The sequence below is a fragment of the Rhincodon typus genome, chromosome 11, assembly GCF_021869965.1.
Source record: "Rhincodon typus isolate 14 chromosome 11, sRhiTyp1.1, whole genome shotgun sequence".
Taxonomy (NCBI): Eukaryota; Metazoa; Chordata; class Chondrichthyes; order Orectolobiformes; family Rhincodontidae; genus Rhincodon; species Rhincodon typus.
The window spans coordinates 41,716,179-41,730,219 of NC_063342.1; the positions used below are offsets into that span (position 1 = coordinate 41,716,179).

Genomic DNA, 14,041 nt, shown 5'->3' on the forward strand with positions numbered 1-14,041 from the left:
TACTAAACCTAAGGGATGTGACTACCTTCTGAGAAAAATTGTTTGGGTGATTTTCTGCCTTGTTCATGCATTGCAGAGTCTGAAGCTCGTCAACTCTGACCTGAAATTCCTTGGGCTACAGACACTTGGTGCAGATATGATTTACTGTGGATCACACTGATCCTCTAATTCCTACAAGTTACAATTGCAAACCATCTTCCTGTATGTGTGTTTCATTGTTTAAAAAGCACAGAACAATTATTTGTGGTTATAGTAAGTGTTTAACCAGTTAGGATATAAATATAACACACTGCTTTAAGCTTCCTGGTATTTGATTTGATTTATTATTGTTACATGTACTGAGATACAGTGAAAAGTATTGTTTTGTGTCCTATACAGACAAATCGTACCTTACATAAGCACATCAGGATAATAGAACAGAATGCAGAATATAGTGTTACAGCCACAGTTAAAGTGCAGAGAAAGATCAACTTTAGTATATGAGAGGCCCGTTCATAAATCTGATAACAGCAGGAGAGAAGCTGTTCTTAAATCTGTCGGTACACGTTTTGAAATTTTTTTATCTTCCGCCCGATGGTAAGGGTGGAGGAAAGTATAACTGGGGTAGGAGGGATCTTTGATTACATTGGCTGCTTTCCCAAGGCAGTGGGAAGTGTAGATGGAGTCAATGAAAGGCAGGCTGGTTTCTGTGATGGATTGGACTCCGTTCACATCTCTCTGTAATTTTTCATGGCCTTGGGCAGAGCAGTTGCCATCCCAAGTTGTGATGCATCTGGGTAGGATGCTTTCTATGGTGCATCTACGGAATTTGGTAAGAGTCGTTGTGGACATGCTGAATTTCCTTTGCCTTCTGAGGAAGTAGAGGAGTTTGTGTGTTTTTTTGACTGTAGTCTCGACATGGATGGACCAGGATAGATCATTGGTGATATTTACTCCTAGGAAATTGAAGCTCTCGACCACCTCTGGCCTCGGCACCATTCGTACTGACAGGGCATGTCCTCCACTCTATTTCTTGAAGTTGATGACCAACTCCTTTGTTTTGCTGACATTGATGGAGAGATTATTGTCTTTACACCATGCTACTAACCTGTTTATTTCCTTCCTGTACGCTGTCTCATTGTTTGAAATCTGACCCACCACAGTGGTGTCATCAGCAAATTTGTAAATGGAGTTGAAACTGAATTTGGCCACACAGTTGTGAGTGTATAAGGAGTATAGATAAGGAGCTGACTACGTAGTTTTGCGAGGCAAGGTTTTTGCAGATTATTGTGGAGGAGGTTTTGTTGCCTGTACTCACTGATTGTGGTCTGCGGGTCATGAAGTCGAGGATCCAGTTGCAGAGGGGGGAGCAGAGTTCTAAGTCTTGGAGTTTGGAGATGAGTTTTGTTGAAATTATGGTGTTGGAGGTAGAGCTAAATCAATAAATAGGATCCTGTCGTAGGTGTCCTTGTTATCCAGAAGTTCCAGGGACGAGTGTGGGGCCAGGGATATGGCATCTGACATAGACCTGTTGCAATGGTAGGTGAATTGTAGCGGATCAAGGCAATCCAGGAGGTTGGAGCTGATGTGTGTCATTACTAACTTCTTGAAGCACTTCGTAATGGTAGATGTCAGAGCCACTGGGTAGTAGTCATTAAGGCATGTTGCCTGATTTGCCTTTGGCATTGAGATGATTGTTGTCTTCTTGAAGCAGATGGGAACTTCACATCGTAGTAAGGAGAGGTTAATGATGTCTGCAAATACTCCTGCCTGCTGGTCTGTCTTAGTTTGATCTGCTGAGCTGGTTTAGAGAAAAAGAGTACAAGGCCACCAATCAACCTACTCACCTAATTTATGTATTATACTTCAGGTTTAAGATTTTGCTGTCTCTCATCTTAACTTTCAGACTGCTTACCATCTTGTTTCAACAATAAAGCAGAATGGTATCTCTTATCTCACTGCACCAAATGTCTAATTGAAGTACTCTTTCTAAGCTGTGCTCCATCAAGTTGGCCTCCATATTACTTATTCTTTGCATTAGCAATAGACCCTCTACATGTGTTCATATAACAGCAAGAATTCCAAAAACCTGAAGCAGCTACACTAGCTTTGACTAACACTAAATTAATTGTAAATTAATATTAGAGTTAAATACTAAGTGCAATATTCACTTTAAAGAGACATCAATCTTTGGAACACTTAAAATCTCTCACTCACAAAATGCTAAGCCCTCTGCAGAGTCCTATTGAGCTGGGCTGTAAAACTCTACTTCCTAATCTGGGTAATTACGTGCAGGTTTGAGGGAGTGCTAGTTTTCTGTCATTTGGAAGAAGAACTACGTACCTGTTCAGAGGGATGTAAAATTGCAAGGCACTTATGAGGAATAAGAACAAGGGAGATCTTTTGTTTCAAACATTTACCTCTCAAACAACACCACAAACTGAAGTGGCTAGTAATAATTGACATGACAATGGTAAATAAAGATATATGCAATAATTCAAGATTCTAGTTAAAATGTTTGGAAAAACAAACTGAATTTTCTTTTGTGTCAATATAGTGTGGAACCTCGACTTTCCTGCTCCTCTGATGCTGCCCGACCTGCTGTGTTCCTCCAGCTCCACACTGTATTGACTCTGATTTCCAGCATCTGCAGTTCTTGCTACTTCCTAGTCGCTGAATTTTTTTAACTTAACTTTTTAAAAGGTTAATGAAATTTAGATTTATTTCCTAATGAAAATTAAATGCCACAGGTGGTGCTTGTTTGTGAACTATTCAAAATAAAAAAATTAGTTATTTATTGATAAATGTAATTGGTTACCTTGGGGTAATGTCCTAGCCCAACTGTAATAATCTGCTTCACCAATAACATTCAAAATCTTGAAATTCCTTCCTAAGACACAGTAAGTCTACCTACACCAGATGAACAGCAGTGGTTCACGAAGTCTTCTCATCATCACTTTCTCAAGGGCAGTTAGGGATGGCCATTGAAAGCTGATCGGATAGAATAGGCTCAAAATGGCAATTTGGGTGGAAGGACCTCTTCCATCTCAGAAAGAATCCTGTGGAGTTCCTGTCAAAATCTTTGTGGTTGAGAACAGGACTTTATGGTGGGTGTCGTCCTTCTGAGCACAAGTTAAACCTAATTGGGGAATCTCATCCGTTTGTCATGCTCGCTCTTGCATCACTGTAATTATGTGCCGGAAGTGAACAGAAGGAAATATTGTAAAGATGAATATAAATGAAACCTGTTTTAAGTACATGCCTATCTCACTCCAAACATCGCATTTCAGTGTGTAGGTTTGTACCTATTTAACTGAAATGTCTTTTGAAAGGAGCCTGAAGTCATGACCAAACGGGAAGGAAAGAAGTAGGTACAAACACTACAAAGGTAAACTACCAATGGCTAAACAGTTTACTAAAAAACAAGGAGAAGGGTTCCCAATCAAAGAAGTAGAAAATTTCCAAAGCCTGAAGTAGGATCTTTAAAGAAGACGTTAAAAAGATGAAACAAAATTCAGTGCATCAGATGGTCAGAATGTAGTTGTGTCGTGATGAGGTGTGGGGTAACTAGTTTATATCAGAGGATACAGTCCGGTGGGGGTTGATTGGGTCAGAGAGGAGATGGTATGTAAGGCTGAAATTAGTTGGGTGGTTGAGGGGATGATCTGGTTCGGTCAAGAGAGGTAGTTGGGTCCATCTGGGGACTGGTGGGGAGCTTGTGTTATTCTTTTCATGTGGCTGATTGGATGGATGGGGGGAATGCTTGAGTATGTGGAGGGTATTATGAGTTTGGAGATAGTTGGGGTGCTAGTTGGAAAGGTAATGCAGGTAATAAGGGGTCAGGTAGATAGAGTTGGGAGTTCTGGTTAGGTGTGGTGTGTAGCTTCAGGCGGGTGCTTGTGGGAATTGATTATGTAGCTACCCAGGCGTAACACCAGATTTTAATGTCAAACTGTTCCTGGGAAATATCAAGATAAGTACCCTGGAATTTTTCAAAATCTTTGATTATATCTCCGAATCTGAGACGTTCATGTATAATGCTGGGCACAGGTGGGGAGTAATGTCCATGAGAAATTTAGACTTCCCAGGTAGTTCGTACATATGTCCATGCATCAGGCTTTCCACAGGGTTCCCATGTGCATCTCAAATTACTCCTCAATCTCCAATGATCTACAGACTGGAAGATTTAGTTCAATGTTTTAATAAATCTCCTCGAAATAAGTTCAACTCATTGTTTACTATTATTTGTAAGTGCCCAGGTATTAAACTTATACAATATATAAAAAAAACAACCTTTTGAATAAGAAACTATAATTTTCATGATCAATGACCTTTATCATAATTGACCTTAGTTTTGAGAAAGTTACAGCTGAATGGAAACAATCAATTGCCCGTGCCGTCCTCCAGCTAACAGCCAGCCCCTGTTGCAAATTGTTGCCAGATAATCTGAAAGATGTATTCCAAACATATATCAGAATACTTGTTTATTGTAGTTTAATTAAAAAAATTCATTAACAACATGCTGGGACATTTACTGAAACAAAAAAGCTTGAGAAGATTCAATTTACTCAGGAGTGAAGTTCAAGTTGGGTATCTCATTGTTTGAATACCAAACATTTGTACTTGCTTCCAAAATTTGCTGAAGTTTTTCAACAGTGCACATCTACTACTATTTTGTGAACACATATTAGTAATACTGAATAGAATAATGTTGAATTACAAGCATGCAAGCAGCATTGCACTTACCATTAAGATTTAATGATGAATGAGAGATGGGCATTTATAACTCAACTCTTGTACAGAACAAAAGCTAATTAATAAAATAACCATATGGAACAACAAGATATTGATAACGTAAGATTGGTACAAGAGGTTTAGACTATTTCCTAAATTAATTGTTTTGAATTTTGGGGATACATTTTTTACCATTGAACCATTTTAAACAATGGTACTAAAATAATTGTATACATTTAAGTTTGAGAATCAGACTTAGCCAAATTTGCTGCTGATGGGTTTTTAAGATTGTAATCCCGCAGTTCAGATCTCCTGCTGCTGAATATACTCATAGAGTTAGCTCTGTGTTTTACCTTTTTAAACAAATTCCTTTCTCACAAGAAAGTCTCTTTGTAGGGGAAATTGAGACTCTTCAACGTAACGTGAAGATTACTTCTGTTAAACTGGCTGAAAGCTTACATATGAGTCAGAGTTCCTTTGGTAAGGCTATTATAAGTGGTCCAGCAGTTTGCATAATAAATATTTTCGATCACTGATGGTTAGGAGGAGAGAAAGAGAATTTTATTTTTTATTGGTTTTCAACCAAAAGAATTAACTCTTGTTGAAAAATTGTTCCACCCGTACCTCGGACAAATGGTCTTTCTTAGTGTGGGACACCAAACAGGAAGTACTGATGGGCTGTTTTGCAACGGGACTCGTATTTCAATCCAATCCTGTTCTCTTATGAATCAAAACAGACACATCCTCAAAAAGGGCCTTTTGGGATATGAAAAAGAGTGGGAATCCTGTTTGCGATAATGTCTGAATACTGTTTTTAACTGAAAGCAATTGTAGCTCCTTCAAAACTGTAGATCAAACACAAAGTCTAGAGAAGTGACAGGGTATCACTGGCGTGCATGTGAAACCTCTTAATATGTCTTTGATGTCTGCACGAAACACCATATAGGTCAGGAAAGTGAGTGGATCAAAGGTAAATCCTTATGGAATTCCAGAGTTAGTGGACAGGGGCAGGAAGAGACACTATGTAAGGAGATGATCTGGTTACAATCATATATTTAAGAGTGGAACTAAGCAAGAGAATTCACACACATCTACACAGTGAAGAGGTGCTTCATTAGAGGAAATTGATCTGACCTGCTGTGTCAGAGGGTGAGGAAAAGTAAGAAGAGATACTATAGCACGTCACAGTTATAGAGGGTAGTATTTCTGGCTTTAATTAGGGACATTTTAGCACTATGGTGGCGTCAAAAAAAAACTTGAGATTCAAACTCAAAAGTTGCAGGTAAAATGAGTAAGAGTTTGGGAAATTACTTTTCCATTCACTGACTAGATTTTATTTCCTACTTCAGGTTACACTTTAGAAGATGATGTGGTGAGCTATTTTCTTGAATCACTTCATTCTGTATAGTATTCGTATACCCACAATGTTGTTCGGGAGGGTGTTTCAGAATTTCGACTTAGCGACACTCAAATTTCAAGTCAGGATGATGAGCAGCTTAGATAGTAACTTGCAAGTAGCACCTGTCATATTCTGTTCCATGTAACTGTTGGATATAGAAAGATGGAAGGTAAGGTACAGGGTGTCTCATCACTTGTATTAATTATTCTGATTCTGAATATTTGAATTAATCCTAATTAACCAAGATGAATGAAACTCAATAGTTTGACTATCACATTGGAGAACATCTATCTTCCCATCACATCTATTCTCCTTAATTGTACCTTTCTCTTCTTTCTGACCCTCTCTTTCAAAGTATGCTAGACAACCAGCACAGTGGGTCAGTGGTTAGCACTGCTGCCTCACAGCGCCAGGGACCTGGGTTCGATTCCAGCTTTGGGCGACTATCAGTGTGAAGTTTGCACGTTCTCCCCATGTCTGCGAGGGTTTCCACCGGGTGCTCCGCTTTCCTCCCACAGTCCAAAGATGTGCAGGCTAGGTGGATTGGCTATGCTGAATTGTCCGTAGTGTACAGGGATGTGTAGTTTTAGGCGGAATATAGTGGGATGGGTCTGGGTGGGATGCTGTGAGGGTCAGTGTGGACTTGTTGGGCCGAAGGGCCTGTTTCCACACTGTAGGGAGGGATTCTATGAACTAGGATTGAATTTATCTTGGAGAGTCTTCTGAAACATCATAAAGCTCTCCAGCATTTTTCCAAGACTGTTGCTCTGATCAATGTCCTTCTCCCTGCATGCACAGCATTCAAGCATGCTTTAAAAATAGAACTTGTTGTAGTCTGTTCTAGGGTTGGGATTTATCACACAGCACAGAATTGACTTCGAGTTCTTGTTCAACATTGTAGATGAAACAGTGTTAAGTGAATTACAGTTTCTCATTTTCACTGATATAACAGCTGTAGAAAAGTTCTGTAGAACCATTCACATTGAAAATAACATCAAAACATCACATTCTTTAAGTGGACATAATTTACATTCCTGCATTTGTAAATAAATTAGCTTTAAACTAAATTTAAAAGTATTTTTAAAGTGTGCTGTCTCTTTCTCTTCTTACCTCTGGCTCACCACCTCTCTCGCCACCTATTCCTCTGACTCACTGCTTCTCCTGCTCCCCATTCCTGTGGCTTGCCACCTCTTCCACTCCCTGCCAGTTGTGTTCACCAACTCTCCCTCTCACCTACACGTGTTGTGAGCAGTATCAAGTTACAGAGATGAATTACAAGCAAAGAGGCAGTAAGGGGGAATGTTGGCAACAAGATTCAAGGTCAGCCGTGACTGGCCGAGTCAGCAAGAGGGAGATGATACTCTCAAATGACTCGCTCAAGTCGAGCAACTTTACTTCAGACCTAGTGCAAACGATGTTGAGATGAAACTTTCACACTCAATACAAATAAGGGTGCTGATAACTGATCGAAGTTGAATTAGAATGACTTCAAATAGGGAATTTTTTTTATTATTCACTGATGGGATGAGGGCATTGCTGGCTAGGCCAGCATTTATTGCCCACCCCTGATTACCCAGAGGGCAGTTACAACTCGACTACATTACTGTAGGTCTGGAATCAAATGTAAGCCAGACCAGGTAAGGATATTCATTGCTGATCTGAAAATCCTCAACTCCACTTTCCTGCCTTTTCCCTAAACTCTTGATCCCCTTACTGATCAAAAATCCGTCTATCTCAGCCTTGAATATACACATTAAGATTCATAACATTCTTAGAGATTAAATTTATTTTTATCTCTGTCTTAAATATGTGACACATATTCTGAGATTATGCCATCTGGTTCTCAACTCTCCCTCAAGGGGAAACAACCTCTCCACATCTAACCTGTCAAGTCCCATAAGAGTCTTGTACCGTTCAACAAAGACAACTCTCATTCTTCTAAACTCATAAAACCGTCCCTATGTATCCTGTATCGGCCTAGTGAACCTTCTCTGGATCATCTTCAATGCCAGTATATTTTCTGTTAGGCAAGGGACCCAAAGCTGTTCACAGTATTCCAGCTGTTGTCTGACTAGTGCCTTGTATAGTTTTAGCAAAACCCCCCCTACTTTTATACTCTGTTCCCAAAGAAATAAAGGCCAGCATTCCATTTGCCTTCCTTATTACCCACTGAATTTAATGCTAGCTTTTGTAATTCATGGACAAGGACTTCCATTTCCCAGTGTGGAGCTGGAGGAGCACAGCAGGCCAGGCAGCATCAGAGGAGCAGGAAAGTTGCCGTTTTCGGTCGGGACCCTTCTTCAGAAATGGGGAGGGGGTGGAAAGGAAGCTCAGAAATAAATAGAGAGAGGAGGGGTGGGGCTGGGGAAGGTAGGTGGGATGGTGATAGGTGAGTGCAGGTAGGCAGTGGTGGGGATTGGTCAGTGAGCTGGGAGGAGCGGATAGGTGGGAGAGAAGATGGCTAGGTTGTGTCAGGTCAAGGAGGCGGGAATGAGAGGGAAGGTTGGTCATGGGATGAGGCTGGGGGAGATTTTGAAACTGCTAAAATCCACATTTAGGCCATTGCCTACAGCGCAGTTCCTCCAGCTCCACACTGTGTTATCTCTGACTCCAGCATCAGCTGTTCTTACTATCTCTGACTTCCATTTCCCTCTTTTGTAGCTTTCTGCAGTCTTTTTCCATTAAAATAATACTCAACTCTTCTTTTCTTCCGGCCAAAATGTGTAACCTCATTTTTTCCCATTGCATTCCATCTGCCAAGTTTTTGTCCATTCGCTTAATCTGTCTATATCCCTTGGCAGACTCAGTATCATTCTCAACACTTGCCTTCCTGCCTATTTTTGTCAACCCAAAGCTGGCTGTAGTACATTTACTCATACAAGTCATTAATATGTATTGTATTATTACTACTTATTCCTTTTGTCTATAATTCTTCTGTTGTATCAACACCCCTGTGCTCTGTACACATTAGGCTACTTAATAAGATTGAAGCCCTTGGTGTTGGAGGTAGTATATTAGGATGGATAGAGGATTGGCTATCTAATAGAGATAGAGTTGTGATAAAAAGGGTATTTTCAGGATGGCAACTTGTAAAGGGTGAGGAATTTTAAAGCAGGAACTTTAAAAGAGTTATGATCATAGTAATATTGATGAAATCGAGTTATTGGACTAGACTTACTAAATATTTTGTTCTTCTGTTAAAAATCACTGTCTCAAAATTCAGAAGTATCATCTTACAGTATATTTCAAACAAAATAATATATTATGAATTGCTATTCTGAATTATTGGATTTCCCCAAGTCTGACAAAATTAAGGTCTCCTGATTTAAAAACACTTCAAAATGATAAATCTCATTGGATGTTTTATGAAGCCTTATTATTTACAGCTAGTTTAGGGTATTGAACTTCTGTAAAATTTGGTCCGCCCTATATCATTTTTCTCAGCGCAGATCTCTATTGTTGAAATCCCTTCTTAATAACCTTTTTTCTAAATTGACCCCCAATATCCAGAGGCTGTTTTGTTGGCTGCATCAGTGTGAATTATGAGTTGACTTGTACTGTAAATTGCTACCGCAATATTCTTTTACAACAATTTGTCTTTGAAGTCATATTACTGTTGCAATTACTATTGTTATTGATGAGCAAAACTTAAAATTCACAGTATTTTCACTTAAAAGATCAAAATAGATCATTCTGTGACGTCAATGTTACAAATAATATGAAGTCAGAAGTCCCATGTCACCAGGTTATATTCCAACAGGTTTATTTGAAACCTCAAGCTTTTGGAGAGATGCTCCTTTGTCAGAAGACTTCACCTGACAAAGGAGCAGCGTTTTGAAAGATTGTGATTTCAAAATAAACCTGTTGCTATAAGTTGGTGTTGTGTGACTCCTGACTTCGTCCACCCCAGTCCAATACCAGCACCTCCACATCACGAATAATATGAGCAGGATTGCAATTGCCATTTTTGAAATTACTTCACAAAAGTTATGTCATAAGTAAATATTATTTAGGAAAGGCTGAGACTCATGAATTGATATAAAGTGAACATTACATTTGTTTTGCTTCCAGGCGCACAATCCTTCGGTGTGGACATCTATGCCATTAGAAAGAACTAGTGATAACTCAGTGGTTTTTCAGTCATTGTGAATGTATAACATTAGTTTCAAATGTTAACAGCCTTTTGCATATCAGTTGTCCACTGGCTGTTGTGGTGTCCCAATGCCAAAAATAACTTTTGGGCATGATCTGGTATTTTGATATAAAGGCATTATTTTAGACCCTGAAGGAATCTAGGAGTGCAATTAGAATGATAAAGGATTGGCACTTCAAAAGCTGATGAAGTTTATATTATGTAACTTTGCAGTTTTGACAAGAAATTTGGCTGCATTTCATATCTTTTTTTCACTTTATCTCTGCAAAGAAAGACAATATGCTTTAAAGCACTGTATATGGCATTTAACCAAAGTTGGAATTTATTTAACTTCAATGGAAGTTTTATTCTTCTTCATCATGATTATTTGTTTCACCTAATAAGGATTGTACACATGAAGTTAATAGACGAAGTTTACCATTGAACTGAGGGATGCCACATAACTTATTGACCAAATTTATTTGGAATAAGTGCTTATCTGACTTCTTTAAGATGCTAAAATAACATTAAATTTGTACAGTGAGTCTGCAGTAGTACCCCAAACTGCTGCATGCTGTTTGTGCTCCTCGTATATAATTGACCTTTTGATCAAAACAGAAATGTAATGAAGGGTGTGTGTGTTGTTTATTAGCACAAGATTCTTGTAGGTATATTTATTCAGTTTAATTCAGTTTAAATTGTTCACTTATGAGTATAGAATTTTTCTTCATCTGAGTTCTCCTCCCTGAAGGCACCTAGCATTATTGCAGTATTGTTCAAGTGGCAATGGGAACTTTCAAATAGTTTTCTCCGGCGGCCATTTTTCACTCATGAATCAAGATGTAGATGAAAAATAGGCCATTATATAAAGCTGCTTTTAATATATCCAGAATTTCACACAAGGTATGTCTTTAAGATTTAACATTTTTAAAATGTCCTTCAGCACTGATTTGCAGGGATTCTCAACTGCAGTCTGCAGAAAGTTTCAAAAATGTCACCAAAATAATCCGAGAACGTGCAGAAAACGAACTGATGTGATAATAGACTAATCAAGTCTCAGTCAGAACTAGAATTTGTGAGGGTACTTTGTTAGTCAAAGGGTGTTATCCACTGAGAGTGAATCAGAACTGTGGTTTCTTTCTGTTTGCATAGGTTTTGATTAAAGTATGGAGATAGGTGGAAAAAAGAAGGAAACCAGTACAAAACTCAAGGTAGCAGTTAACATTTCAATGCAGAGCAAAGGAAGACCCTGGATAGAAGTTGGCAGGACACAAAATGCAGAGTCTACTGACATTCGATGTTATAGAGTTTGTGACTTAACGTTGTCTTCTGCTTCTCCAGTGACATGACTGTGCATCAAATAATTTGGCAAAATTCTGTGTCCTTGTTTTCTTGTGCTACCAGTGTCGTCTCAGGTTCCACTTCTGCAAATGATTTCACTCTCCTAATCTTACCCTTCTCAATTCATTGATTTTCTTATTTCTCCACTTCCATTTATTTTAATATTTCCATGGGCTTCAAAGAAATTTACATATTCTCCAAATTGCAGCTCAAAGCCTTCTCCCATTTTGACGCTGGAGAATTGCCACAGCCCCTTGCTTTTCAGAACTGCCTGCTTCTTTCCTCCTCAGTCTTATTGCCTCCATCATCTCTTATTCTTAACACCTGACACACTTTTTCTTACTTATCCTTTTTTGTTTAATGATCCCTTTTATGAGACATAACCAATTATTCTTCTGATGATTGAATATTTATTAGATAAGTCACTTTACCAGCATACTTAAATATTTTTTATGGACTATTGAATTTTGCTTTGAGGCTCACCTTTCAAAGGCAACCACACCAATACTTCATCTCCTATATAAAACATTCTAGTGCTGAATGTTTGTCTGCCCATTCTTTCATTTTAACTTGTAAAACTTCAAATATTCGTGTGCTTCCTTATGTGCTCTAGAACCTTGGACACCACATTGAGGATTCATCTTTTTGGATCAAGAACTTCTCCCTAATCATTTTAGTGGATCTCTAATCTAATGACCATAAATCAATTCAAATGGACAAAACCTAATTGACTAAATTGGGGAATTTCTGGTGATAAATAGTAAAAAATCTAGTTCTTTGCCCCAGGCCAATGGATTTTCATGACAGTATGCCTTAATCATGGTTTTGAGGGTCTAGTGGTATCTCTTGAAAGCTCCTTATGTTTGTGAATGATATGCAGTTGACTTCAGTTGTTTTATATCCAAACTACGCATGGTTTCCTGAAAATCCTTAGACTTGCAGTGCAATCAGGATTCTAACTTTATCTGAATTGTTGGTCCACATGAGTGAAAATGCTGATTTTAATTTTGGAGTTACTACTCTAGCTGTAATTATCCTTGAAGGAATAGATTCTGGGAATTGGGCTTTAATGTCCATCATTGTAAAGATATACTGATGATCTTTTCTTGCTTTTGGTAATGGTTCTACAGAATCTACTAACACCCAATAAAATAGAGTTGTAGAGGTGTACAACATAGAAACAGACCCTTCGGTTCAACTTGTCAATACCGACGACTGATACCTAAACTGATCTGGTCCCATTTGCCAGCATTTGGCCTATATCCCTCTAAATCCTTCCTAATCATGTACCCATCCAGATGTCTTTTAAATGTTGTAATTGTACCAGCCTCCACCACCTCCTCTGACAGCTCATTGCATACATTCACCACCCTCTGCGTGAAAAAGTTGTCCCTTAGGTTCCTTTTAAATCTTACTCCTCTCGTTCTGGACTCCCCTGTACTGGGGAAAAGACCTTGGATATTCACCCTATCCATGCCCCTCGTGATTTTATAAATGTCTATAATGTCACCCCCTCAACCTCTGATGCTGCAGGGAAAATAGCCCCAATCTATTCAGACTCTCCCACTAGCTCAAACCATCCAACCTTGGCAACATCCTTGTAAATCTTTTCTGAACCCTTTCAAGTTTCACAACATCCTTTCTAGCAGGGAGCCCAGAATTGAACGCAGTATTCCAAAAGTGGCCTAACCAGTGTCCTGTACAGCTGCAACATGACCTCCCAATTCCTACACTCCCTGCACTGATCAATAAAGGCAAGCATACTAAACGACTTCTTCACTATCCTGTCTACCTGTGACTCCACTTTCAAGAAACTATGAACTTGCACACCAAGGTCTCTTTGTTCAGCAACACTCCCAGGGCCTTACCATTAAGTGTATAAATCACCGCCTTGATTTGCCTTCCCAACATGTAATGCCTCACATTTATCTAAATTGAACTCCATCTGCCACTCTTCAGCCCATCAGCCCATCTGATCAAGGTCCCATTGTACTTTGAGGTAACCTTCACCGTCCACTACACCACCAATTTTGGTGCCATCTGCAAATTCCTTCAAAAACCGAAATGGGTATCAAAAGCGTTGGTTTGAATCAATTTTGAAATTTTCATACCACCCGACATGTATGGTATGTTTTACAGAACTGCACTACATCCTTATGAAGTCCTGGGCTTATAAAATATCTGTTTATCAATGCCTGCTTTTTCTGTATTCTAATATGTCCTGCCATTGGATGTTTGTGTGCTACTCTCAACATAGTCTTACAGTATCTGGGTGATACCACTATTTGATGAACAACAGTCTATTCTTTGTCCGTGAGGATATATTCACTTATTCACCAGCACTATGCTTTTAATATAAAAACACTCTGAATAATATCCAAGTCATGCTGCCTTTGGGTATGGACTGCTTTGGTATCTGAGGAGTTTGCAAATGGGGCAGAACATTGTGCAATCAT

At 39.0% G+C, this 14,041-nt stretch overlaps 1 long non-coding RNA gene across 3 annotated transcripts in view; it reads right to left on the reverse strand.

The window, feature by feature from the left end:
- Positions 1 to 293: 293 nt before the first annotated feature.
- The window catches only part of LOC125484365, a 55,091-nt gene continuing 41,343 nt past the window's right edge, over positions 294 to 14,041 (reverse strand). For 2 of the 3 annotated variants that reach the window (XR_007263182.1, XR_007263180.1), the window contains one exon: positions 4,354 to 6,257. This is a non-coding gene — a long non-coding RNA (uncharacterized LOC125484365). Of the gene's footprint in view, positions 1,781 to 4,353; positions 6,258 to 14,041 lie in introns of those variants that run through there. The other variant, XR_007263181.1, reaches the window with a different exon arrangement.